The following is a 26,651-nucleotide window of genomic DNA, read 5'->3' as shown; positions in this document are numbered from 1 at the left end:
AACTGTTGAACATGTTAGAGAATTTGTTTGCCTTCTTCCTGTGGTTGTAGTATTAAGCAGTTATTCTAATTTTTAGCTTTATTTAAGTTTTTATATTTTTTTTGGATCAAAAGTTAGTGAAAATTTAATCATGTCACACAAATTTCTTTCTGAGAAACTTTCTGGCATATGGAAGAGATTAAAGCACAGCTGGCTATTTAATGGAGCATATAGTTCATTCATTCATTCCATCATATTTATTGAGCACTTACTGTGTGCAGAGCACTGTACTAATCGCTTAGGGAAGTACAATAAAACAACAAACAGTCACATTCCCAGCCCACACATTTACAGGATTATTCATTCAAAGCTTATTGTATAAAATATTAATTTTGATCTTCATAATATTGGTAATCTGAGCCATGTGTCAGTATTTTTCCTCAGTTTCTCCATTTGAGTCTTAAAAAACACTGAGTTACATTGTTTCAGAATTTTGGTTAGATTTGGGAGGAGACAGAGCAATATCTAGCAGATCTTTGTAAATTTACTTCTAAATATATTCCTTTGTTAATATGAATCCATGGATAGTCGCTTCAGAGGGAGTACATATCCATAACTTATACCAATGGCTGTCTTCCCCTCTAGATTGTATGCTACTCTAGGCTAAGGAATGTGTCTGCCAATTCCATTATGTTGTACTTTCTCAAGCACTTAGTACAGTGCTCGACACACAATAAGCACTCAATTAAATCGAAAAATAATTGATTGATTCTATGATTTCACTGAGCATTTATAGACACTGGAAAAATAATGCTGCTTCAGGATTCTTGCCATTACATGTGTTACTTAATTTGGATATATTCTCCAACCCATTATCTGCTTCATCTTTCCAATTCCTTTGAACAGATTTTATGAACTCAGAAAATGAATGTATAATTTTTACCCTTAACCAATTAAATTTAGGGACATTTTCAATATGGAACTGTGCTAATTTTAATAGGAATGCTTACACATGTACACACACTACATGAGTATGACTGATGAAATTAATGAGGAACTGTTAATTCCTCTCAAATCATACCCATGGGATACCTGAATTTTTTACACTTGAAAGATGTTGTGAAATCATTGAATTTTTAATTACGCACATTGGGAGTTAAGTGTAAAATGTGTTTGCCTGAACTTTAAGGGATTTGGATTTTTCAAAGCCTTGCCTTCAAAGTCTACTCTCCTAAAAGGAAAACATCATCTAAATTGTTGCCTGAATTTAAGACAGGTAGATAACTGTTGGAATCCTTCATTGTATTCATGTTAGACATAACCTATAAATTATAAAACTAAATCCTTGATAGGATTTTTCTGATGCTATTTTAGTATCTGTGTTTGAATGCTTGGTGACTGGGTGAAATGAAAATTGCTCAGTTTGTTAGGCATTGTAGATTTCTGAATATTAGATTTAATATTAGCTGTTCATTCACTACTGAACTTTCCTTTCATTGATTAAGGACAGACTTCAACTTTCCTATAGATTGTAAACTCCTGGTGGGCAAGGATCGTATCTACCAATTTTATTGATTTACACTTTCCTAAGTGCCTAGTACAGCTCTCTGCACAGAGTATTTGATCAATAAAAACCACTGACTTATTTTGGAATTTTAACTTTTACAGGCAAAACAGATATGGAAATCACTAATAATAGTTGGATTACAATGGCTGCAGGAGGGGCTCTAAAGGTAGACATTTATTAATAATAATGATAACAATAATAATAATAACGGTATTTGTTAAGTGCTTTCTATGTGCCAGGCACTGTACTAAGCACTGGGGTGGACACACGCAAATTGGGTTGGACACAGTCCCTGTCCCACATAGGGCTCACAGTATTATTCCCCATTCCACAGATGAGTTAACTGAGGCACAGAGAAGTGAAGTGACTTGCCTAAGGTCACACAGAAGACAAGTTGCAGAGCTAGGATTAGAGCCCATGACCATCTTACTCCCAGGCCCATCCTCTATCCACTGTGTCATGCTGCTTCCCCTAATTAGCATCAAATTTGGTATCACAAGAGTTTCAATCTGCTCTTCTAATAAACAGTGTTGGTTCCCAAGGCATGAGAAATTATACCTCTCACTGATCAAAAATGAAGCCCTGTAATCCATGTTTATTGTTCACCTGAAAAAAACTCCTTTCTAGGCCAGTGAAAGTAATTCCTATCTTATTCTGTTTTAGGGTCTGTCCCGAGGTGACCCTGGGGTACTGGCCATCTCAAGGTCAAAATCTATCTCGTGACCACCTGAGCCAGCAGGCAGAACTCGGAAGTGAGGGTGGGATACCGCCCCCACGACCAAATCTGCTAGATTGACAGCCCAAGCTGGGAATACAGAAACTGTCCCTTGTCCCCATGCTAATCAAATTAGGTATGGAGGAGGGGGGAGGGCAGAGATTGGATAGACTGAGGCCGGAAGATGGAATGGCCTAGGGGCACAGGCAATAAATACCTGTCACCTCTGACCTTCGGGGTCAGAACTCCAGAACACACAGGAGCAGGAGCAGCCACTGCTGCAGCAGCAGCAGCAACCCACGTGTCTCTCTCTGCCCAGAAGGCCAGATGTCCGCTCTACAACCAGAACCAACACACTGAGGAAAGGGCCACGGGACGGGTGAGTGTCTCGTGGGTGTGACCCAGGTACCCCGCTGCTGATGGGAATCATGAGTAGATTCCTCCCATGTAGGGAGAGCACACTGTGAGAGCTAGCCTCCCACCGCGTGTGAGGGTAATGTAATGAATTCTTCCCATGTGGGAAAGTAAGTGGATTCTTCCCGAGTGGGAAGTGCACATGAGTCAGAGCTAGCCACCTCACCCACACGCGATTAACATATGATTGTGTTCCTCCCTTGTAGAGAAGCTCCAATATTGTTAATTGATTATATTCTTCCCAAAAGGGAAGTTCAATCCATTGCGCCTAAACAATTACATAAATTCAATTCGCCTCGTGGAATAAATTTTATATAAAACTCAGGCTTTCCATCCCCGGCCTCTCTCTCTCTCTCGCCTCACAGATCACTGAACGAACCCATCCCCGGACGATGGGTTACAGGGTCTCATAAATCCCTCCCATTAGATTGAATTCTGGGAGCTGAAGATGTTAGTACATCTAAACATGGAATGTCACAGTCATGATTACATTGGGTAGTCATAATCCCTAATGACAACGTTAATCTGTGGTGGCAACCAAAACAGAACAGACTTGAACATGGAGCTCATTTTGGGCAATGTGTCTGTTATACTGTAATATTTCCCCACCCCACCCTCCAAACATTTAGTACAGTGTTCTGCACACAGTAAAATGTTAATTAACATGATTGTTTGGTGCTTTTCCCCCTATAACTTCAGGTTTGATCTTAAAAAGGAAACTAGTCAATTCTAGGTCATCCATGCTTGTAGTGGTAAGCAGCTGCACAGATAATTCAGAATAACTGACAACACTAAACTGAGGGGCAGGAATACTGCAGTAAAGTTTGGGGAGTTACCACTTCAGAGTTATGAGGTTGCAACGTGGAGTTAATGTTAACATGAATGCACATGTTGACATTGATGATAACTTGAAAACCTGCTACACCCAATCCATCTTGAATAATTTAGCATTAACTAGACATTTAGTCCCCTAGGAAGATGATTTGATTATGAAGAGTTTTTCTGATTTATTTTCGTGGTATCTGTTATTCATTACCAGGCACCATCCTAAATGCTAGGGAAAATACAAGATAGGTTGGGTACAGTCCAAGTTTGATTGCCTGTCAGTGTCACTCATTTTCCAATCAATCTGCTACATGGTCGCAGGGAAACTCTGTTTTCAATCTCCTGAACAATTAGCTTGCATCTTCTTTCTTACATTCATGATCTCTCTGAACTTTTGGTCTCTTGTCTCTCTTAGATATCCCCCCACCCCCCTCCCCTGCCTTTAGGCCTACATGCTTATATTTTGATAACTGATAAATGTCAGTGTAAGGTTCCATGATGAACAAGTTGCTTTTGGTTGTTTCACTTTTTTATGATTAGTTTTGATTAAAGTGGATGGTAAATATCAATTACAATCTTTTCAGGCTGTAACAACAGGCTTCTGAGCTACCTTGGAACTCATGGATTTGCTTAGTAAATCGTTACAAACTCCCCCACCAAGAAACCTCAAATCAATATGGATCATCTAATATCTCCCAGGATAGAGACCTACCGAAGATGTTGAGATATCTCCGCTGAGAAGCTGGCAAATGACAAACTGGCACGGACCACTGAACATCTCCCGGGGCAGAGATCTGTGTGAGGACACAGATCTCTCTGAAGAAAGGCCAATAACCAAAGGGTACCATTGACCAGTGCCTGGGACAGGGCCCTGCCTGAGGATGCTGACATTTCTCTGCTGAGTAGCCACAAACTAGTGTGGACCATCAAACATTGCCCGGGATAGGGACCTGCTTGAGAACACTGAGATTTCTCTTCCGAGAGGCCACAGAAGTAACAAACATCTCTTGGGATAGAGACCCACCCAAGGATCCTGAGATCTCTACTTGGAGAGGCCTCAGCCTTGCATCAGTCAATCAATCAATCCATCAATCAATCAATCATATTTATTGAGCGCTTACTGTACTAAGCGCTTGGGAAGTACAAGTTTGCAACATATAGAGACAGTCCCTACCCAACAGTGGGCTTACAGTCTAGAAGAGGGAGACAGAGAACAAAACAAAACATATTAACAAAATAAAATAAATAGAATAGATATGTACAAGTAAAATAAATAAATAAATAGAGTAATAAATACGTACAAACATATATACATATATACAGGTGCTGTGGGGAAGGGAAGGAGGTAAGGCGTGGGGGATGGAGGGGAGAGGAGGGGGAGAGGAAGGAGGGGGCTCAATCTGGGAAGGCCTCCTGGAGGAGGTGAGCTCTCAGTATGACCATGAAGGGAGGAAGAGAGCTAGCTTGGCGGATGTGGAGAGGGAGGGCATTCCAGGCCAGGGGGATGACGTGGGCCGGGGGTCGATGGCGGGACAGGCGAAAACAAGGCACGTTGAGGAGATTAGCGTCAGAAGAGTGGAGGGTGTGGGTTGGGCTGTAGAAGGAGAGAAGGGAGGTGAGGTAGGAGGAGGCGAGGTGATGGAGAGCCTTGAAGCCGAGGGTGAGGAGCTTCTGCCTGTTGCATAGGTTGATTGGTAGCCACTGGAGATTTTTGAGGAGAGGAGTAACATGCCCAGAGCATTTCTGGACAAAGACAATCCGGGCAGTGGTATGAAGTATGGATTGAAGTGGGGAGAGACAAAAGGATGGGAGATCGGAGAGGAGGCTGATACAGTAGTCCAGACGGGATAGGATGAGAGCTTGAACGAGCAAGCATACCACCTACCTTCACCCAGGACCAAGACCTGCCCAAGGAAATTGAAATCTGTCCCCCGAGAGGCCACAAACCATCATGGACAATCGAAAATCGCCCAGGAAGAGATCTGCCCCACCTCCAACTTTCTGAACCATTACTATCCTTTTCTCATACTCCTTCACCTTTTCTCCACCCCTACATTGGTCCTCGGGGAATTCAATATCCACATAGATGCTTCTGACAACCTTTCTAACGGTCGCTTTCTATCATTCCTAAACTCCACTGACCTCCTGCTCCACCCCAGCTCAGCCACTCACCAACTTGGACACACACTTGATTTCATCAACTCTAGTCATTGTACAAGTTCTACCCTTACCAAAGGTGAAATCTCTCTAACTATAGCATCTTCACCTGGCTTCTGTCCCACACACCTTATACCAACAGATCTGTCCTGAAAGAAACCTTTGTTTTGACTTTGAACAATTTTCTCAAGTTATCATGCCCCATACCCAAACTACCAATTTGATGACTTAATTGACACTCTCAAAACCATCCTCTCTAATGAACTCAACTCATTCACTCCCCTACCTTTCATCAATCTCATACCACTAGCCCACAGCCCTGAACCAGCCAGTCTACTTCCATCACTCCTGTGTATGAGCCACAGAGTACAGAGTCACAGAGCACAGCTGGAGGAAATCTAGATATCAGGCTGACCTTGCCCATTTCAAGTTCATCCTTGTGTGCTTTAACTCTGCCCAGCAAAATAAATTATCCTTCCTTACTGACACCCATGTCCATTGCCCTCACCATTTATTCCAGACGTTTAACTCCCTTCCTCTCCCTGCCTCCCCCATCCCTTACCCCTAATGACCTGGCTACCTTCCTTAATTGAGAAAATTGTGATCTCCCTTAATCTTCCCCTTGCTTTAACTACCTGGAGCTCCTTCCAGAAAGGGAATGACTTTACTGACTCTCCTGTGTTGGATTTTCCCAAGTGTGTAATGCACTGCTCTGCATACAGCAAGCGTTCAACAAACCCCATCAACGATGAAGATGATGTGGGCGTATCTGATCTTTTCGAAAACATTGTCTCCTGAGGGCTGGGAGACTCCACCGTGCCCAGGGACCTGACGTTTCGGAGGGCTTGCTTCCGGTCGAAATGAGAGGGATGTTCCCTGTGACAAGCCAGCCATCCTGGCCATCCGAGCACTTGATATTTGCCCCACATCCTTAGCACTTACATATCTGTAATTTTCATTTATATGTATGGATGACTGACTATTTCCCCCCTTTCTAGACTGTAAGCTTGTTGTGGGCAGGGGATGTCACTATTTATTGTTGTATTGTACTTTCCTAAGCACTTAGTACAGTGCTCTGCAACCAGTAGTGCCCAAAAAATACGATTGAACTTACAAACTATCCTGCCCCTTCTCAGTCCCTCCTGCTTCCTGCCCCATCTTCGGTCTTTCTCAGCAGTATCGCAAGAGGGGAGATCTCCTGCTTTGTCTCAAAATCCAGTACCTCCACTTGCACATCTGATGCCATCCCTTTGCACCTTATCAAAGCACTTGCCTCCCCCTTTCTTCCCTCCCTGATTGCCACTTCAACTGTTAACTCTCCAATGGCTTCTTTCCACCGCTTTCAAACATGCTTCTTCATGTCTCCCCTATCCTAAAAAAAAACCCTCCCTTAACCCAACTGTTCTCTGCAGTTATCTCCCATTCTCTCCCCTACCATTCCTCTCCAAACTCCTTGAGCTAGTTGCATACATCCACTGTCTTAAATTCTTCTTCTCCAATTCCCTCTGACACCCTCCAATTCGGTTTCCCTCCCCTTCACCACCCTCTCAAAGATCACAAATGATCTCCTTCTTGTCAAATTCAATAGCCTCTATCTCATCCTAATCCTCCTCTGCCCTCAGCTACATTCGACAGTGTCGATCTTCCCCTCCTAGGCTTCACTGAAACTATTCTCCCCTGATTCTCCCTCTATCTCTCAGGTGGCTAGTTCTCACTCTCTTTTGAGGACTCCTTCTCTGCCTCTCTCCCCCTAATTGCAGCTATCCCTCAAGTTTCAATTCTATGTCTCCTTCTATTCTCCATCTACACCCACTCCCTTGGAGAACTCATTCACTCCAAAGGCTTCAATTGCCATCCCTATGTGGATGATTCCCAAATCTATATCCCTGGCCCTGATCTCTCTCCCTCTCTGCAATTTTGCATTTCCCCCTGTACTCAAGACATCTTTACTCAGTTGTCTTGCTGTTGAACTTTACACGTCCAAAACAGAACTCCTCATATTCTCAACCAAACCTTCTCCTCCCAGTGACTTTCACATCATTGTAGACAACACTATCATCCTTCCTGTCTTACAAGCCTGGAACCTTGACTATTCTCATTCGACCTACATATTCAATCTTTCACTGAATCCTGTCAGTTCTACCTTCACAGCATCCCTGAAATCCTTCCTTTCCTCTCCATCCAAACTGCTCAAACATTCATTCAAGCACTTATCCTATCCTGTCTTGACTACTATGTCAGCTTCCTTGCTGACCTCCTTAATTCCTGTCTCTCCCCACTTCACTCTGCTCCCTGGATTATTTTTCTACAAAAACATTCAGTCCATGTTTCCCCACTCCTCAAGGACCTCCAGTGGTTTTCCATCTACCTCTGCATCAAACAAAAAACCCCACCATTGACTTCAAAGCACTCATTCACCTTGCTCCCTCCTACCACTCCTCACCATTCTCCTTCTATAATCCAGCTTGTACACCTGGTTCCTCTAATCCTAACCTAGTCACCGTGCCTTGATCTCATCTATTTAGCTACCAACCTCTCACCCACATCCTGTCAGAACACCCTTCCTCTTCATATCCAAGAGATGACTACTCTCCCCACTTTTAAAGCCTTACTAAAGGCATATCTCCTTTAAGAGGCCGTCTCTGACTAAGCCCTCATTTCCTCTTCTCGCACAACTTCTGTGGCATCCTGTTTGCTCCCTTTATTCACCTCCCAGCCTCATCTTCACAGCACTCAGCTACATATTGGTAATATAGTTACATTAGTGTCTTTCTCCCCATCTAGACTGTAAGCTCACTGTGGGCAGGGAATGTGCCCATTATGTTGATACACTGTAATCTCCAAAGTTTAGTACAGTGGTCTGCACACATTAAGTGCTTAAGAAATATGAGTAAACTGAATGAATTTCTCACAAAGTGTGATCACTTCACCATTTTTTAATTCATCGCTAAATCAAAATGGATTCTTCCCGAGTGTTTGATCTAGCCTCCTAATAAAATGTTATTGTGCAATACACAAGAAGATGGATAGAGAGGGAAGCAAATCTAAAAGAATGGGAGAAGGGTCATTTGCTTTTTATGCTCTACATAGAAACATATTGAACATGAAATTTGGGATGTTCTCTAAATGGTTCTAGCAGAAAGAAATCTCATTATTGAGGTGAAAAGTATTTTTTCAATAGTACCAGCAATATTCAGCTTGAGTTTATGAGGCAGAAAAAAGGCTAGGCCTGGCTAGGCTACTCCCAATCTGTTGTATCTGTTGTAAACACCTTATCGCAGCACTGCAGAGACATGGGAAAATTGCCAAGTTTGAAACAACTTTAAAGAGATGACAGACAAACTCTTGCCAGGTTTCACCTGTCAGTCAAAGAATTAGTGCTTCATATGGCCTCTGGCTCTTGCCCCAAGCTCCTCCTATTTTGAGGCAGCAAACTTCAGCAGGTAAGAAGCAAAGTGGCTACCATTAAATGAGAGAATTCATGCAGATTCATGGGAATACTATTCATTCATTCAATGGTATTTATTGAGCGCTTACTGTGTGCAGAGCGCTTGGGAAGCATAAGTTGGCAACGTATAGAGACGGTCCCTACCCAACAACGGGCTTACAATCAATCAATCAATCGTATTTATTGAGCGCTTACTATGTGCAGAGCACTGTACTAAGCGCTTGGGAAGTATAAATTGGCAACATATAGAGACAGTCCCTACCCAACAGTGGGCTCACAGTCTAAAAGGGGGAGACAGAGAACAAAACCAAACATATCAACAAAATAAAATAAATAGGATAGAAATGTACAAGTAAAATACATAAATAAATAAATAAATAGAGTAATAAATATGTACAACCATATATACATATATACAGGTGCTGTGGGGAAGGGAGGTAAGATGGGGGGATGGAGAGGGGGACGAGGGGAAGAGGAAGGAAGGGGCTCAGTCTGGGAAGGCCTCCTGGAGGAGGTGAGCTCTCAGCAGGGCCTTGAAGGGAGGAAGAAAGCTAGCTTGGCGGAGGGGCAGAGGGAGGGCATTCCAGGCCCGGGGGATGACGTGGGCCGGGGGTCGATGGTGGGACAGGCGAGAACGAGGTACAGTGAGGAGATTAGCGGTGGAGGAGTGGAGGGTGCGGGCTGGGCAGTAGAAGGAGAGAAGGGAGGTGAGGTAGGAGGGGGCGAGGTGATGGAGAGCCTTGAAGCCCAGGGTGAGGAGTTTCTGCCTGATGAGCAGATTGATTGGTAGCCATTGGAGGTTTTTGAGGAGGGGAGTAATATTCCCAGAGCGTTTCCGGACAAAGACAATCCGGGCAGCAGCATGAAGTATGGATTGAAGTGGAGAGAAACACAAGGATGGGAGATCAGAGAGAAGGCTGGTGCAGTAGTCCAGACGGGATAGGATGAGAGCTTGAATGAGCAGGGTAGCAGTTTGGATGGAGAGGAAAGGGCAGATCTTGGCAATGTTGTGGAGCTGAGACCGGCAGGTTTTGGTGACGGCTTGGATGTGAGGGGTGAATGAGAGTCTAGAAGGGGGAGACAGACAACAAAACATGTGGACAGTTGTCAATAGCATCAACATGTACCCCTCCCTCCCTTTCTTAAGCATCTTTAAGTTCCCACCGCCTCTGTGAAGTCAGCATGGTCTAGTGGTGAAAGCAAGGGCCTAGGAGCTAGCATACCAGGGTTCCAAGCCCAATTCCACAACTTGCCTGTTTGTGACCCCAGGCAAGTCGCCTAATCTCTCTGTGACCAGTTTCCCCATCTATAAAACAGGGGGTTAAATATCTGTTCTACCCCAACTCTTAGTAAAATTGCTGGCCTACAGTAAGCACTAAAAAAATACCATAATTACTATTGTCGAGTTACAAGCAGACCACTGGCCCTATGTGAATCCAGCAAACTCTGCATAGTAAAACTTTATAAAATAAATGAAACTCTCTTATGAGTGTCAGAAAACGTTTCAGTTTGTGAACTGAAATTAGAGAACATCCTGTTCCCATTCTATGTGCTTTCTGGTAAAACTAATACAATCATTTCTTACATCAGAGAAATGTGGTTATCCTAGGGTGAAACTCTTCATCCATCAAAGATTCAGGTGATAGTACCTTTCCATCATTCTGGCTGCTCAGTTTAATTTTGACAAACTCTGCTTCGTCTCCCATGACGACAGAGTTAATCTTTCCTTGAAGCACTTGGGAATCACTCAATCAGTAGTTTTTATTGAGCACTTGCTCTGTAAATAACATGGTGGTAAGAACTTGGGAGGACACACTAGAGTAAGTAGACGTGATCTCTGCCATCTAGGAGCCTTCAAGATAATTAGTTTGAAGCAGAAATATTGCCTCCTGTAGATGACTCAGAAGTAGGTAAAACACAAGTGAAGTAACTGTATCAGTGAGCCTAGATAAAATCGAATAGTAACCACTCTGGTTCTTGATTTATTGCGCCAGAATGAGGGTTGTGAATTTTGGAGTTTGGAAGATTTTCTAGAGAAAAGCACAAGGCAGCAAATGGTCCTGCCAAACTAGTAGAAACATTTATTCACTAAAACGTTCAAGGAATGCCAGAGGGATGGAGGCATCCCTAAGGAACGGAGGGAATGTTTCGATCTGACCTCTTGTATTGAAACATTAATGGCGTTTAAATCCACCTCTATATCCCCCAGGAAATTATTGTGTTTTCAGGTGCACAGGGTGCAATTCATTCTCAGTATGACCTGCATCCATGAATTCAATCTCATTGTCAACACGGTTGTCTTTGAATGGGATAGCTCTATATATTCAACTGAAATAGATAATACTATGCTAATTAAGAGCTACAAGAATGAAGTGTGAATGCTATGCATAGAATTCTTTAAAATGACTTTTACAGGGTAATCATTTGAAAGCAATGTTATTCTAAATGGAAAAAGGTACACAATAAGCTTCTTAGTGGCAATCATAAGTTGCCTTGATTCAATCTTTCAGGGGAAGTTCCAGTCCATAGGTAAGAAGCTTCACAAATAAACAGAGAGCTGCAACTGAATGCAAATCTTTTAGGGTTGCTAAAGAAGGTCGTTTTTTTTTCCAAAATTGAAATTCTACTTTGACAAGTAATATCAGTCTGCAACCTTACCAAGCATCAGTACTGACCAAAATGAGAATCAAAGATTTTTAAAATATGTTATACAATTGCTAGCTGTTCTTGGAACGAAGTATGGATCTTATGCTTAAAAAGGCATGTTGTCTCTACAGCTAGGGACCCACTCACCACAGTCTGGGAGATTACCTAAACTTCTCAGCTTAATTGATTGGCAGAGTAAACCTAGAAACTTAGAGAGGACTCTTTCTTTCCCCTTCTTTGAGTTGAGTGGACAAAGTCAAAAAGTATGCACTACTGAGGGATCAACATTTAGAGACTTTTGTTTGCCTCCTTCCAGTGGTTGTGGTACCAATCATTTATTCTAATTTTTAGGTTTATTGTAGTTTTTATATTTTTTGATTAAATGTTAATGAAAATCAAATCATGTCACACGGATTTCTGTCTGAAAAAATTGCTTACAGATGGAAGATTAAAGCACAGCTAGATATTTAATGGAGCATATAGCTAATTTACAGGAATATTCTTTTTAAGTTTGTCAACTATTTTAATATTCATGTTATTGTAGCCTGAACTATGTGTCAGAATATTTCCTCAATTGCTCCATTTGAGTCTTAAAAACACCAGGATACTCTATTTTTTTTCATATTTTTGGTTAGATTTGGAAGGGGGAAGCAATTTTCTAGCAGATATTTGTAAATTTACTTTTAAATATATTCCTTTGTTAATATGGATCCATGGTAAGGCGCTGCAAGGGCTGAACCGGTAGAAACTGAAGGATCTAGCCACCTTGCTCATTTAATCTCCTTTAGATATTTCATATCAAATATCTGAATTAAATCCTGCAATTGAGACCTATTGCAGTTACCCAAGTGTGATTATATTTCCACTGTTCTCAAGAAAGTCAAATTCTAGAGAAGAACCTTTAAAATTGTATTTTTCAGAAAGCATTCTGGGAGTGTCTTTATATATAAACACTTCACAGTGATAAAAAATAAAACTACCAGCCATCCCTTTGCTCTTTGATTTTTTTCACTTTTAAGATGTTCCTGTCCATTTCCTCATAATGACATCCTGCCCCTAAGAATCTCCAAAATACTGAATATTACTTAACTTCTCCCATAACCAAGACAGAAAGATCAAAATTGAGATTCATGTTTTACAGCTGGTGGAGCCAAAGGAAATAGGCACGAGCTGATGATACTAGTGATCACTATCATTACTATTACTATAACTATACATGCATGTGTCAAGCACTGTACTAAACTGGGTTCTAGGATCAGACCCAGTACCTCTACTACAATCTAAGAGAGATGGAGAAGACATATTTTATTCCTATTTAATAAGGCCCAGAGAGGTTAACTCACATGACCAAGGTTACCCAAGCAGTCGAATCGCAGAGCTGGGCTAGAACCCTAGAACTCTAGTTCCCTAACTCCCAGTAGACCATGCTGTCTCTGTGGACCATAGGATAACACTACAGGAATTTATCTAGGGCTGGGCAAGGCTAGGCTAGCTCATGCTTTCAGTCTTGGCAGGGCTATAGTTCTGGAGTGCTTGACCCAGTGCTTACTTAGTACAGTGCCTGACACAGAGTAAGCACTTAACAAATACCATAATAATAATAATTATTATCCCCTTGCTTCTAGATCCTGTAAGAGGCAGGTTGGATCTTTGGGCCCTGATCCCACCTGGCTCTTGAACTCATCTGACAGAATTTCATCTACAACTGTGTTCAGTTAAGTGCTTGGCACATAGTAAGCACATACCAAATATCACGATTATGATTATCTGGTCCCCAAGAGGGGTCTCCCCACCAGTTTCCCCAGCTGAGTCTCCCACATCCTCATGTCTAAAGACTGGCCAGAGGCCTGAACGCTGCCACTCTGTGTAATGATTGACACCAGCACAGAGGCCTCCATGAGTTGGTGAAACCACGGTGCAGATGTTAAGCCCCTCTACATGAGTGGCAACAAGCAATCAATCATATTTATTAAGCACTTACTGTGTGCAGAATCAATCATATTTACAGAGCGCTTACTGTACTATATGCTTGAGAGAATACAATGCAACAGAGTTGGTAGAAATGTTCCTGGCCCAGAAATATTCGGAAAAGGGGCTTGGGTTATCTCTGTTCAACTGAGGCATGGAGCTAGGGCAGCCACTGCTAGACATAGTGAATTCCAGATAAGGAGATGATGATTGCAGTACTTGTTAAGCATTTAGTATGTGTCAAGAATTCTTCTAAGCACTTGGTTAGGTACAAGTTAATGAGGTTGGGCACAGTCCCTGTCATATATGGGTTAACAGTATAAGGTGCCAGGAGAATGGATATTTAATCTCCATGTTACAATTGAGGAAACTGAGCCAGAGAGAAATCAAGTGACTTGCCCAAGATAACACAGAAAGCAATTGGCAAAGCCGGCATTCCAATCCAGATCCTCCAACTCCCAGGATTTTGCACTTTCCATTAGACCATGCTGCTTCTCAAGAAGATGGATGTTGCCATGGGCACATAGGATATTGTTGATGATGTCACATGAACCATATTACCAAACTCTGCAGATTTCCCATCAACCAAAAGAGTCATGCCAGAGGGACTCCTGAATGCTTCCCCATTGATTCAGACCTCTCACATTCGCTTTCTAGGTCTGTGAGGCTGGAGCCACCAAAGTCAGCAGCAAAGGCAATGGGTTCCTCTACTGTATAAAGCAGAGGACAGGCTAGTCAAAAACTGGACTTTCTGGTATACAACAAGACACCTGTCCAGCTTTCTGGGAACAATTTTGGACTCTGTGATCCTGGACAGCCTTCTGCAGGGCACTAGACTAGAGCAGGCCTAATCTGAACATGAGGCGAGGTAATGAAAGGAATGTAAACAGGTGGGCAGAAAAAACATTTCAAATACATAGAAACACAAAACCGGGAGAATATGTCTATCAACTCTGTTATATTGTACTCTACCAAGCACTTAGTACAGTGCTCTGCACCCAATAAAAATCTATCAATAGATACAATTGGTTGATCATTATTATCATTATTATTAGCAAAGCATCATGGCCAGTGGAAAGAGCACGGCCTTGGGAGTCAGAGGACCTGGATTCCAATCACAGTCTTCCAAATGCTTGCTGTGTGACCTTGGACAAGTCACTTAACTTCTCCATGCCTCAGTTTTCCTGTTTGCCCTCCTAAATACACTGTGAGCCCCATGTGGGATAGAGATTGTGTCCAACCTAATTGAGTCGTATCTAATCCAGCACATAAAATGGTGTTGGACACATAGTCAATGCTTAACAAATACCATGAAACAAAATGAAAACAGCTCACCTTAGGGATTATTGGTGGGTAGTTGATAGCAGGAAATGATTAACCAACTGGATGCTCTCTGTCCTTTCCTCTGATTGCTGACCTGTTTCTCTGGACTCTGGGAGTGGTCTGAGACCACCAAGGCTAGGAGTAAGAAAGAAGACAACAACGGAGAGGTGAAAAAACTTGAGTCAACCCCATCAAGCAACTCAATGTATTCAAGTTGGGATTCCCGGGCAGGCTTAGTCAGTGAAGTGGCTCCACTGGGGCAGGAATGCTAAAACACTGTGGCAGAGCACGTCCAAGTAACCTTAAAGATTTTTAGACTAGCGACATTACAAAACCACCATTTCAGAACTGACAGCCAAGTTCAAGATTAATTTGCTTTTGCTATCTTCATTAGAAGTTTACAAACCAAAACACATCCACCTCAGGTTCTCAGAGTTCTTCTGAGAGAGAAATCTGAAACAACTACAGTTTTAAGACTGAGAGCACAGACTGAAACAAGAACTGTATTACCATTCTATGTTCCATAGCAAGTAGCAAAGTCAGTTCCATCTCATGTAGGTAATCTAAAATAAAACTTTTTTTCAGTCATTGCTCAAATGAGATGTTTTCTGGCCTGGTCTTGTTACCATTTTCCTAAACTCTTCAACACTATCCATTCCACCCGAATTCCTAGAATCTGGAGCAGGTTGCTTTGACAACAGAAATCCCATTTACCTAGTGACAGTGCCTCCCATTTACCTAGTGACAGTGCCATTGTGGACATTGAAAACTTTTAAAGGAATTTTATCAGGGTAATTTGTATGTGCCCAGTAAAAGCAGCTTTATTTCAATTTCTTCAAATGTGTTCCATTAATACCTTTCCATCAACCTAACTTCAAACCCCAGTGCCATTTTTCAATTTATTTCATTCTAGATCTAATTCTAATTTTCTTATTTTTTTCCACATCTATAGCTGAGTCATTAGAATTTAAATTGTTCTGTCCTTTAAGTCAACTTACCAGGTAAAATAATATTTCCATGTTTTGTAGCAATAACAATCTAGGTACCATATCTGATTTTTGATGCACTGTTTTTTGGAATTTTATGCAATGCAACTCCTATTCAATCCCCACTACAGACATTTGTCAAACAACCCTAGAGTAGGACTTCATCAGTTAAATTTTATTAACTAGCTCTAGTGTGAGGAGATACTGAAGATTTATAGCACCTCATGTAACCCACCAAGATAATCAGTAATGGTTTACAGCACTTATATACATAATCAAAAGTATTTACTGAATGCTTATGTATGCAGGGCACTGTGCAAAGTCCTTGGAGTAGTACAATATAACAGACTTGAAAGATATGGTCCCTGTCCACAACAAGGTTACAATCTAGAGTGGGAGACAGACATTAAAATATATATTAAGGATACGCACTGTGGAGCTGAGGTGGGGCAGCGGGGGGGGGGGTGCACATCCATAACTTATTTATTATCAAAGGCTGTCTCCCCTTATAGAGTGTAAGATACTTTGGGGCAGGGAATGTGTCTGCCAACTCCATTATGTTGTACTCTCCAAAGCACTTAGTACAGCGTTCTACACTTAGTAAGCACTCAATAAACATAATTGATTGATTGATTCTATGTCTTCTTAAATACATATGAAAAATAACTCTGCTTCAGGACTCTTGCCATTACATTTTCTACCTAATTGGACATATTCTCCAACACATTTGGTATTTTCTGCTTCATCTTTCCAATTCCTTTAAACAGAGTTAATGAACTCAGAAAATGTATGTGGAACTTTTATCCTTAACCAGGCTCACTGGGGTCATTTTCATTATGGAATTATACTGACTAATTTGAATCAGTATGCTTATGTATAAACATGTAGTGTGTATCACTGATAAAATTTATATGACTAATAATTCCTCCCAAATTGAGTGCATGAAAGGATGGTTTCTGGCTGCACTAGTGCATTTACTAAATAGGGTGTGAACTTTTACACCCTCTGTTCCCTGGTCTTCTTGAAACCTCTCCTTTTAGAGTCACCACATTTCTAATGTCTGCACACTCATCTGATCTGTCCTCCTGCTGCCTCCCAATGTCCATCATCAATCCCCACTATGAGGTTTTGCTTCACTGCATCTTTGAAATCTTTCATTCTTTTTTTACCTCTGTTTAGAGTTTCTTCTGTCTTGCCTTCTCATGTCCCACTAGCTAAAGGCATAAAGCATTTATTATTGCTTCAATGCTGGAAATTTAAAGAACCTAAAGAAATGGACTGCTCGGTTATGTTAAGTTCTATCTTGTCCTCCACACTCAAAAGTAGGCTAATAGCTTAATACTCACTCAGGTATCAAGGGAGAAAAAAAGTCAATACTACAAAAACCTCTTCCTCTGGCATCATCCTTCAACCTAGTGCAATTACCCCATCTCCTTTTGGATGCATTTCATCGCAATTCCAATTATTTAAGTCAATGTACTTGAATCTGTGAACTTTGGTTATTTAATATTCACCCCATCCTCACCCCCATAGCGGTTATTCACCTATCTTTAAAGTTTGTATTATAAATAACTTATTTAAATAGATATCTATCTCTACCTCTAGACTGTAAGCTCGTTATGAGCAGGGATCAGAACCACTAATTCTGTGGTATTGTAGAGAAGCGGCATGGCTCCGTGTAAAGAGCATGGGCTTTAAAGGTAGAGGTCATGTGTTCAAATCCCGGCTCCACCAATTGTCAGCTGTGTGACTTTGGGAAAGTCATTTAACTTCTCTGTACCTCAGTTGCCTCATCTGTAAAATGGGGACTGTGAGCCCCCCGTGGGACAACCTGATCACCTTATAACCTCCCCAGCGCTTAGAACACTACTTTGCACATATTAAGAGCTTAATAAATGCCATTATTATTATTATAATTATAATTATTATTATTCCAAATGCTTAGTACAGGGCTCAGCATATAGCACCCACTCTTTAAATACCATTGATTGATTGATTAGTTTTCTTCTTCTAATAAGGATCAGTTCACAAATCTTTACCCTGACTTGCATTCCTTGACATTGCTTGCTATTTCTGCAGATGAAACTTACAAGACAAAATCACAGCACCTTGACAGAGTTTGTTCTGATGGGATTCTACAACACTCCCAAACTGCAGAGTTTTTTTTGCAGCATCCTTAGTCATTTACATGATGATCCTGATGGGAAATAGCTTAATCATTTTAATAACCAAAGCCAATCGAGCTCTACAAACCCCTATGCATTTGTTCCTTAGGAATTTGTCATTATTAGAAGTGGGTTACACTTTCGTGACTCTCCCCAGAATTCTGGTGAACATTTAGACACAAATAGAATGATTCCTTTCACAGCATGTGCAGCCCAGATGTATTTCTTTCTTATGTTTGGAGCCATGGAGTGCTTCCTCCTGGCTGTGATGGCCTATGATGGTTACATGGCCATCTGTAACCCCCTACAGTATTCAATCTTCAGGGACGAGAAGGTATGTCTCCAGATGGAAGCTAGCTCCTGGATCAGTGGCATTCCAGTCCAGATAGGGCAGATGTAACAGCTATTCTCCCTGCCCTTCTGCGATTCCAACAGGCTGAACCATTTTTCCTGTGCTATCACACCAGTTCTCAAACTGGCCTGTGGGGACACAGCTATGAATGAACTCTCAGTCTATGCTGTAGCCCTGCTCTTTGGGACAGCCCCATTTCTCTTGATACTCGTATCCTATGTCAAAATAATCTCCACCATCCTGAAGTTTCCTTCAGCCATGGGGAAGCACAAAACCTTCTCCACCTGTTCTTCCCACCTCATAGTTGTCACCTCGTTCTTTGGATCTGATATCATCACATAGCTACGGCCCAAATCAGGCCACTCAGGGGGTGTGGATACATTTCTGTCTCTGTTCTACACCATGTTTAACCCCATGATATAAAGCCTGAGAAAACAGGAGGTGACTATTGCCCTGAAAAAGTTTCTGTCACAAATATTCCAAAGTCACTTGAACTAGGAAGCTGTTTTCCTACTGGGTCATCATGGATGGATTACAAGAAACTCTATTCCTGGTCCCTTGGGAAGCCATCCTCTGGCCACCACAATCACCCGAAGACTATGTAGATATCTCTTCAATACTCACTTTCCTGTATCCAGGGTGACGTTTGGTTAAAATATGAAATCTTTGCCCTGTCCACAGACTCTTTTCATTTAAAAGAGGCCAGCTATCCAATATGTGGGAACCTGCTTTGACTTCTATTTGCTCCTCAATTAACTGTAATGTAAAGGTAATCAAATGTAAAGAGATAATGGGATTGGCTTGGGTGACAGTTGAAATCTCTACATTGAATTTTCTATCATTTAGTTCTTTGACCACCTAATTTTATTATCTGAAATTTTGATGGCTGTTTGTACCCCTCCATATCAGAATTAGGAATACAGCTTTTATATTTGTTTAGCAGGTCCCTTGGAAATAAGTTACCGTATTATATTCTGAATAAAGTAGCCATTTCAATGAGATGTTCAATTCATTCTTTCAATTAACACTGGAAAATAATGCATGGAGCATGTCCCAAAGGTTATTACCAAAAACACATCAACCAGTCAGACAATCATATTTATCAAGTGCTTACTGTGTGCAGAGTACTGTACTAAGCATTTAGGAGAGTACAATATAACAATATTGTACATTTATATTATACACACACACAATATAACAAATATACTATAGTCTTATAGAAACATTCCTATATCTCCTAAAAATGATAACAAAAGCATCATTTTCATAACATCAAGTATGTTAAATGTTTTGAAACAGGTAAATGTTTTGACACAGGCTTAACAGATAGTTTGTTATCTAGAACAATTTCATGGGTTGCATCTTTAAACTATTTCTTTATGTACAGAGAACTGTTTGGTGTGCCTGCCGTTGTTTTGAGGTTCTCTCTTGGATTTCAATACATGGAGCTCCATCTTCCTATATTTTGAATGGCAGCGACATCCAACTCAGTCACACAGCCCAGGCACGGAGAAGTGACTTACCTGAGGTCACATAGCAAACATGTGGTGGAGTCAGAATTATAACCTAGAACCTCCAACACTCAAGCCTCTGTTCTTTCCACTGCTGCTTCTCTGAATTTGTTGTACACTCTTTCAGGTGTTTCATCTCACCTCATTCCCATGAGTCACCTTAAACTCTGGAAGAATCGAGATATCAGACAGTTCTAAGTTCTCAGAACTGTTACTGGTGTCTGAGAGTTCTGATGACTGAACACATGGGAAAGGAGAAATGTAAAATTTTAATAATGACTAGTTTATGTTCTCTTCCATGTCTCTCACCGGGCCCATTTGGTTAACTTCTATCATTTAGATTTATCTCCTGCAGTTTTCTTATGTCACCACGAACTTTAACCTGTTGTTCCTTTCTCTGAGTTTCTCTCTGAATAGGTAGAATTGTAATTTGAAGATCACCCTATGCAATTCTTATAGCTCTAAGAAAGCAATATAACCGATATACCTCCCTCCCACAACCCTCAGCACCTTATATACATACCAGCAATTTATTTATTTATACTAATATCTGTCTTCCCTTCTAAACTGAAAGCTCACTGTGGACAGGGAATGTGTCTACCAAATCTTTTATATTGTTATATTGTACCCTCTCAAGCAATTAGTACAATGCTTTTCACATAGTAAGTGCTAAATGAATACAACCAATTACCAGAGCAATTAATACTAATGATGAGTAAATTCTTCTGAATAAAGTGTTGTACTAATGATGAATTGGAGGCCCAGGCAATTATCTTAAGAAAGAATATCCTTTCACTATTAACTCATTCAGCATCTGATCAATTGATATCCTGAAAATTCACGAAGTTTTTAGGTTGCCTTCAGAAAACAATTGATGTGCTTGTATATTCCTCACCTTACTGGACTGAGAGGTGGTTTTGGCAGGAGGAGATGAGAAATGAAATAATGTCCAATGTAGAATGCAGAGTGCAAACCTGAGGGCTTTGCCCTTTTGGAGAAGAAGAGGTGAGCCCAAGGAATACGGATAATTGTGAAAGCAGCCTGAATCACAGCAAATGACAGGAAATTCAGGAACAACACCAGAAGCCAAATTCTATGGGAAGCTGTATGGTCTAATGGAAAGGGACCAGGCCTGAGAGTCAGAGGATCTGGGTTCTAATCCTAGTGCAGCCACTTGTCTGTTGTGTGACCTTGGCCAAGCCATTTCACTTCTCTGTGCCACAGTTATCTCATCTGAAAAGGAGGAGTTCAATCTTCCTCCCTCTGACAGGTTCAGAGCTCCATGCGGGATAGCAATTAGTACACTTAGAATGGAAAGTGCTCGGTAAATATGATCAAATGAATGAAAGGGACAATGCCTGACCTGATTATCTTCTATCTACCCTAGTGGTCAGTATAGTTCCTGGCACATAAGTGGTTAAATATCACTCATTATAATTCTTACTATTAATTAATCATATTGATGGAGTGCTATTTGAGTGCAGAGCACTGTACTAAGTACTTGGGTGAGAACAAGAGAGGTGGTAGACGTGTTACCTGCCCATAAGGAGCTTGCAGTCCTATTGAATATAAATATAATACAGTCATCTAAGAACATGCTCATCATCAACACATTAACTGAACTGCTTTAAGTATAGCTTCACTGGGGAAGTTTTCACGGTGTTATATCAGGCAACCTCCGTGGATCTTAATGATGGTATTTGTTTAGTATGTCAAAGCATAAGCAAAGCATAAGGAGGCACTGATGTAGTCCAAATCATAATCATCAGTGGTATTTATTGAACACTTACTATGTGCAGAGTGCTGTACTAAGCACATGGGAGAGTACAGTTCAACAAAGTTGGTAGACACATTCCCTGCCCATAGTGAGCTTACAGTGTAGAGGAGGAGACAGATGTTAATGCAAATCAGACACTAACCCTTGCTGAAACCTGGGAGTTAACACCTACTAAGTCACATTTAACATCAATCAATGGTATTTATTTAGCACTCAGCAGGCACAAAGCACTGTGATCAGCATTTGGGAAAGTACATTATGACAGAGTTAGCAGACAAGCTCCCTGCCCACATTGAGATAACAACTATCACCCTTGTTCCTAAGAATGTGTGGATAAATAATGACATTGAAGTTGTGTAGAAATATCAAATATTTCAGACTGAATTGCATAAATCCTGGGAAGGATGGAATGGATGATTCTTCCAGGGTTGTCTAAACATTCCCACTTAACCAAGATGCCTTAGAAAATATGTAAGTTACATAGCAATTATTAATGAATTTAATGACAGAATTATATGTAAAAAGTATATGAAATGTATTGAGCTAATAATGAAGAATATTTATTTTCTAGTTGACCCTCAATTAAAGCATTCTTTCCTAAATACCTGTTGTATTTTGCAGATGAAATACTCTGAAGATACGTTGATGGGGAAAAAAATCTCACCAAAGTAATGGAATTAATTCTCATGGAATTTTCAAATGTTCCTAAAGTGCAGAAACCTTTGAGGGGATTATACTTTGTCATTTACACGATTATTACTACAGGAAATGCCTTTGTAGTTATAATAATCAAGGCCAATCAAACTCTCCACATCCCCATATACTTTTTCCTTAGATATCTGTTACCCATAGTTACTCTCCCTGGAATGCTGTCGAAGTTCTGGACACAAGAATTACTTTCCCTGTTTGAGCTAATATGTTTACTTTGATGCTACAGGATGTGTTCTGGCAATGATAGTACATGTTTTTTATAGTATTCAAGCACTTACTATGTGCCAGGCACTGTACTTAGTCATCGATATAACCTAGTCAGGTTGGACTCAGGCCACATCCCACATGAGACTCTTACCTTTCACCCCCATTTTTCAAATATGAGAACTGAAACCCTGAGAAGAGAAGTAACATGTCCAAGGTCACATAGCAGACAAGTGGTAGAGCTGGGATTAGAACCCAGGTCCTTCAGAATCCCAAACCCACACTCTATCCACTAGGCCATGAGACTGCTCTTGTTATGTGTCCATACGCACCCCTTGAGTTACCCACTTAACATGAGTTACAAAGTGCGTGTTCAGCTGGTGGCTGCTATGTGGATAAGTCCCCCTCCAGCCCAGACAGGGCATATATATGGACCTGTCACACAACCCTTTGTGATTTGCATAAAATTAACGATTTTTTTTCAGTGACTCTCATCCAGTACTGGAACTGACCTAAGGGGAAATCTTTCCCAATAAGCTTCTGACATCAGATGTGATCCTGCTGATTGTGATGGCTCCTTTCCTGTTGATACTCATGTTCTATGTCAAAATCATCTCCCTTCGCAGAAACTGCCCTCAGGACATGGGAAGATAGAAAATCTACTCCACCAGCTTCTCCCACCTCATTGTCATCACATTGGTCTTTGGATTAATTCATTCATTCAATCGTATTTATTGAGCGGTTACTTGTGCAGAGCACTGCACTAACCGCTTGGAAAGTACATGTTGGTGACATCTCCTATCATCTGGATCTCCTATCATCATGTATTCTCTGGCCAAGTCAAGCCACTCAGCTGATTTGGAGAAACTGCTCTCTCTCTTCTCTACTACTATGTTTAACCCCCTGCTATTCAGCCTGAAATAACGGAGGGGACCACAACACTTAAACTAATGCAATAACAAACTGAATTCCTAAGCCAAGCACCTAAACCAAGAAATACTTTTCATATAGGTAGCAGGATGCCCTAGTTCAAAGGGCATGGGTCTGGGAGTCAGAGAAACTGGGTTCTAATCTCAGTTCTGCACATTTAGCTTCTGTGACCATGAACAAGTCACTTAATTTATCTGTGCATCTGCAAAATGGGGATTCAACTCCTGTTCTCCCTCCTCAGACTGTGAGCTCCATGTGAGACTTGATTATGTGTGCAGACTCTGTCTTTACATGTGTTGTTTTCCCCTAATCTCTCTTGAATTTATTTCTGTTGTTCTTGAAACACTTTCTAAAGCGTCCAGCTTACCTTCAATTCTATTTCAATTTACAAAATGATAACCCCCCCCAAAACATGATATGCATAACCAGGTCTCATAAACTGAATTGAGAGGCAGTGGGCAAGCTGCTCAGGCCTGGGAGTCAGACAGACCTGTGTTCTAATCCCAGTTCTTCCACTTGTTTGCTGTGTGACCTTGGGCAAGTCACTTCACTCCTCTCTGCCTCAGTTACCTCATCTGTAAAATGGGATTCAGACTGCTAGCCCTATGTGGGTCATGGTCTGCCCAGGCTAATTAACTTATATCTACCCCAGTGCTTAGTTCAGTGCCTGGTTCATGGGAAGCACTTAATAAATACCATTTGAAAAGTCTGGTAATAGGAACTGAATAAATGGTAGATCTCTAGATATTACTATTTAAGGAGCTTGATTTTTTTCCTTTGGAATTAGACTAGTTTCTTTGTGCTCTGATGAGTGCAGACAATTATTAGATGTAACTTCACTTCTGTTTTTTTTCAAAAATCAGGACTAATAATTGGATTTTCAGACATGGTCTACATCTGTTTAAAATACAAATGAGGGAATATACTCTGGTCTTGGAAAAGGAGTGGATCAGGAGCAGAGGAACTCGTCAGATTAAAAAAAAATTCAAAAAATCAACTCAATCTTCAACTCGCAGGAGCCCCTAAAGCATTCTTTTCAGATCTTCCCTTCAAACTTTTAAAATAAAATAATGGACATTAATACACATCAATAAATATATAATGCTACAAACCTTTGGCCTCATGCTCTGCAAACAATAAGCCCTCAATGAATACCATTAATTGTTTAAGAAAATGTCTAATTTTGTATGTTGAGGTCTTAGCACCTCATCTCTTGCTAGCCTTTTACCCTCTGTATTTGTGCTAGTGTTGTCCATTTTAACTCTGGAAACAAGGACTGGGTCTCTGACATTCCTCCATGGACTTTCCATGAGTCCAGAATATCATATGCACATCGCCAGCCCTCCAGAAATAATAAAGTTGGGAATGTGCCAGGTGTCAGTGCCTAATCAAAGTCATTGATTTTCTATCTCAATCAAAAAAACAAGTCACCTTCACAAATCAGAGCCTCTCAGATCCTGGGAAGATACCTTTCTATCTAGAATTCTCTTCAGGGCACCTTTCACCTCTTGATTCCTTACACTTTAGATCAGGGGATTTATCATGGGGGTGAAGACTGTATAGTAGAGAGAAAGCAGCTTCTTGGTCTCAGGTGAGTAGGAGGATTTGACTCAGAAATTGGTCAAACCTGCAGCCCCAAAGAACAGCGAGACCACAATGAGGTGGGACGACTAGGTGGAGAAGGCTTTGCGATGGCCCTCGGCAGAGAACATCTTCAGAATAGTGATGAGAATGTGGATGTAAGATACAATGATCAATCCAAAGGCGAGGATCAGGATGATAACAGTCCCAGTTATACTGTATAGCTCAAGCACAAAGATGTCCTTGCACACCAGGTATAAGACAGGAGAGCTATTACAAAAGAAACAGTTAATTATATTAGGCCCACAGGAGGTCTGTGTAAACATCATTGTAGTCTTTACTGTTGCCACAGGAATCCCTGCTAGCCAGAAAGCCAGGGCCAGCTGTAGACAGCATCTTTGGTTCATAATGAGGGAATAGCAGAGTGGATCACAGATGGCGACCTGTCTGTCATAAGCCATTGTTGTCAGGATTCAAAATTCTGAAGGCCTCAAAAAATAAGGCAAAATACATCTGGGCTGCACAGCCACCAAAGGAAATACTTTTATCATTGGACAATAAATTGAGGGGCATTTTGGGGTTGACGATAGGGGTGTAACCAATATCCATAAGGGACAGATTCCCGAGGAAAAACTACATGGGGGTTTGAAGGATGGGATCCACATGGAGACCAACACTAAAAAGGTGTTTCCTATCAAGGCTGCTAAGTATATCCCAAGGAAAATCGTTAACAGAATGACCTGAAATTCACGGAGATTAGAGAAACCCAAAAGAATGAATTCAGTTACATATGACTAATTGCCTTCCCTCATGCACATGTTGTTTTTTTCTTGGAGAAATTCCTGGGCCCAAAATATGACTTCTCTGATCAAGAAAAAAATTAGTAGCATAATTTTCAGAGTCCAGGTCTTCCCTACTATCATTTCTCAGAATGAACTTGAGCAACTTGTTTGGCAAAGTATCAAGGAGTGGATCATAGCATGAAATTTATGGTGCCTAGGTTCTCAGTGTCCAGAAGCAAATTCAAGAGACTGAGGAAATAGGGAAGTTAGCCAATAATACACATTCTGAAAAGTAATGAGAGTTTCATATTATCATCATTTACTTTTTATGTTTATCATTACTGGACCCACATTTCCCCTCCATCCTACATACTATCACCTTTATAAGGACAAAATCTTTTAGGGAGATTAAATAATCTCAGCTAATCTGATGTGAACAAAGCTCCCCAGTTAATGATCCCCATATAGACATTTCCTCAATGCCTGGTCACACACACACACACACACACACACACACACACACACACACACCCCTCCATACACCCACCTACACCCACACCTATACACAAACACAAATACACACATGAACAAAGGTTGGGTTCTTATGTAC

The 26,651-nt window shown here is 41.1% G+C and overlaps 1 pseudogene; it reads left to right on the top strand.

The window, feature by feature from the left end:
* Positions 1-18,219: 18,219 nt before the first annotated feature.
* Positions 18,220-18,968, top strand: LOC119924345 (annotated as a pseudogene).
* The last annotated feature ends 7,683 nt before the right edge of the window (positions 18,969-26,651 follow it).

The sequence above is a fragment of the Tachyglossus aculeatus genome, unplaced genomic scaffold (genome assembly GCF_015852505.1).
Source record: "Tachyglossus aculeatus isolate mTacAcu1 unplaced genomic scaffold, mTacAcu1.pri scaffold_97_arrow_ctg1, whole genome shotgun sequence".
Classification (NCBI taxonomy): domain Eukaryota; kingdom Metazoa; phylum Chordata; class Mammalia; order Monotremata; family Tachyglossidae; genus Tachyglossus; species Tachyglossus aculeatus.
Note: the sequence above shows the minus strand (reverse complement) of the source record. Positions and strands in the feature narration are given on the sequence as shown.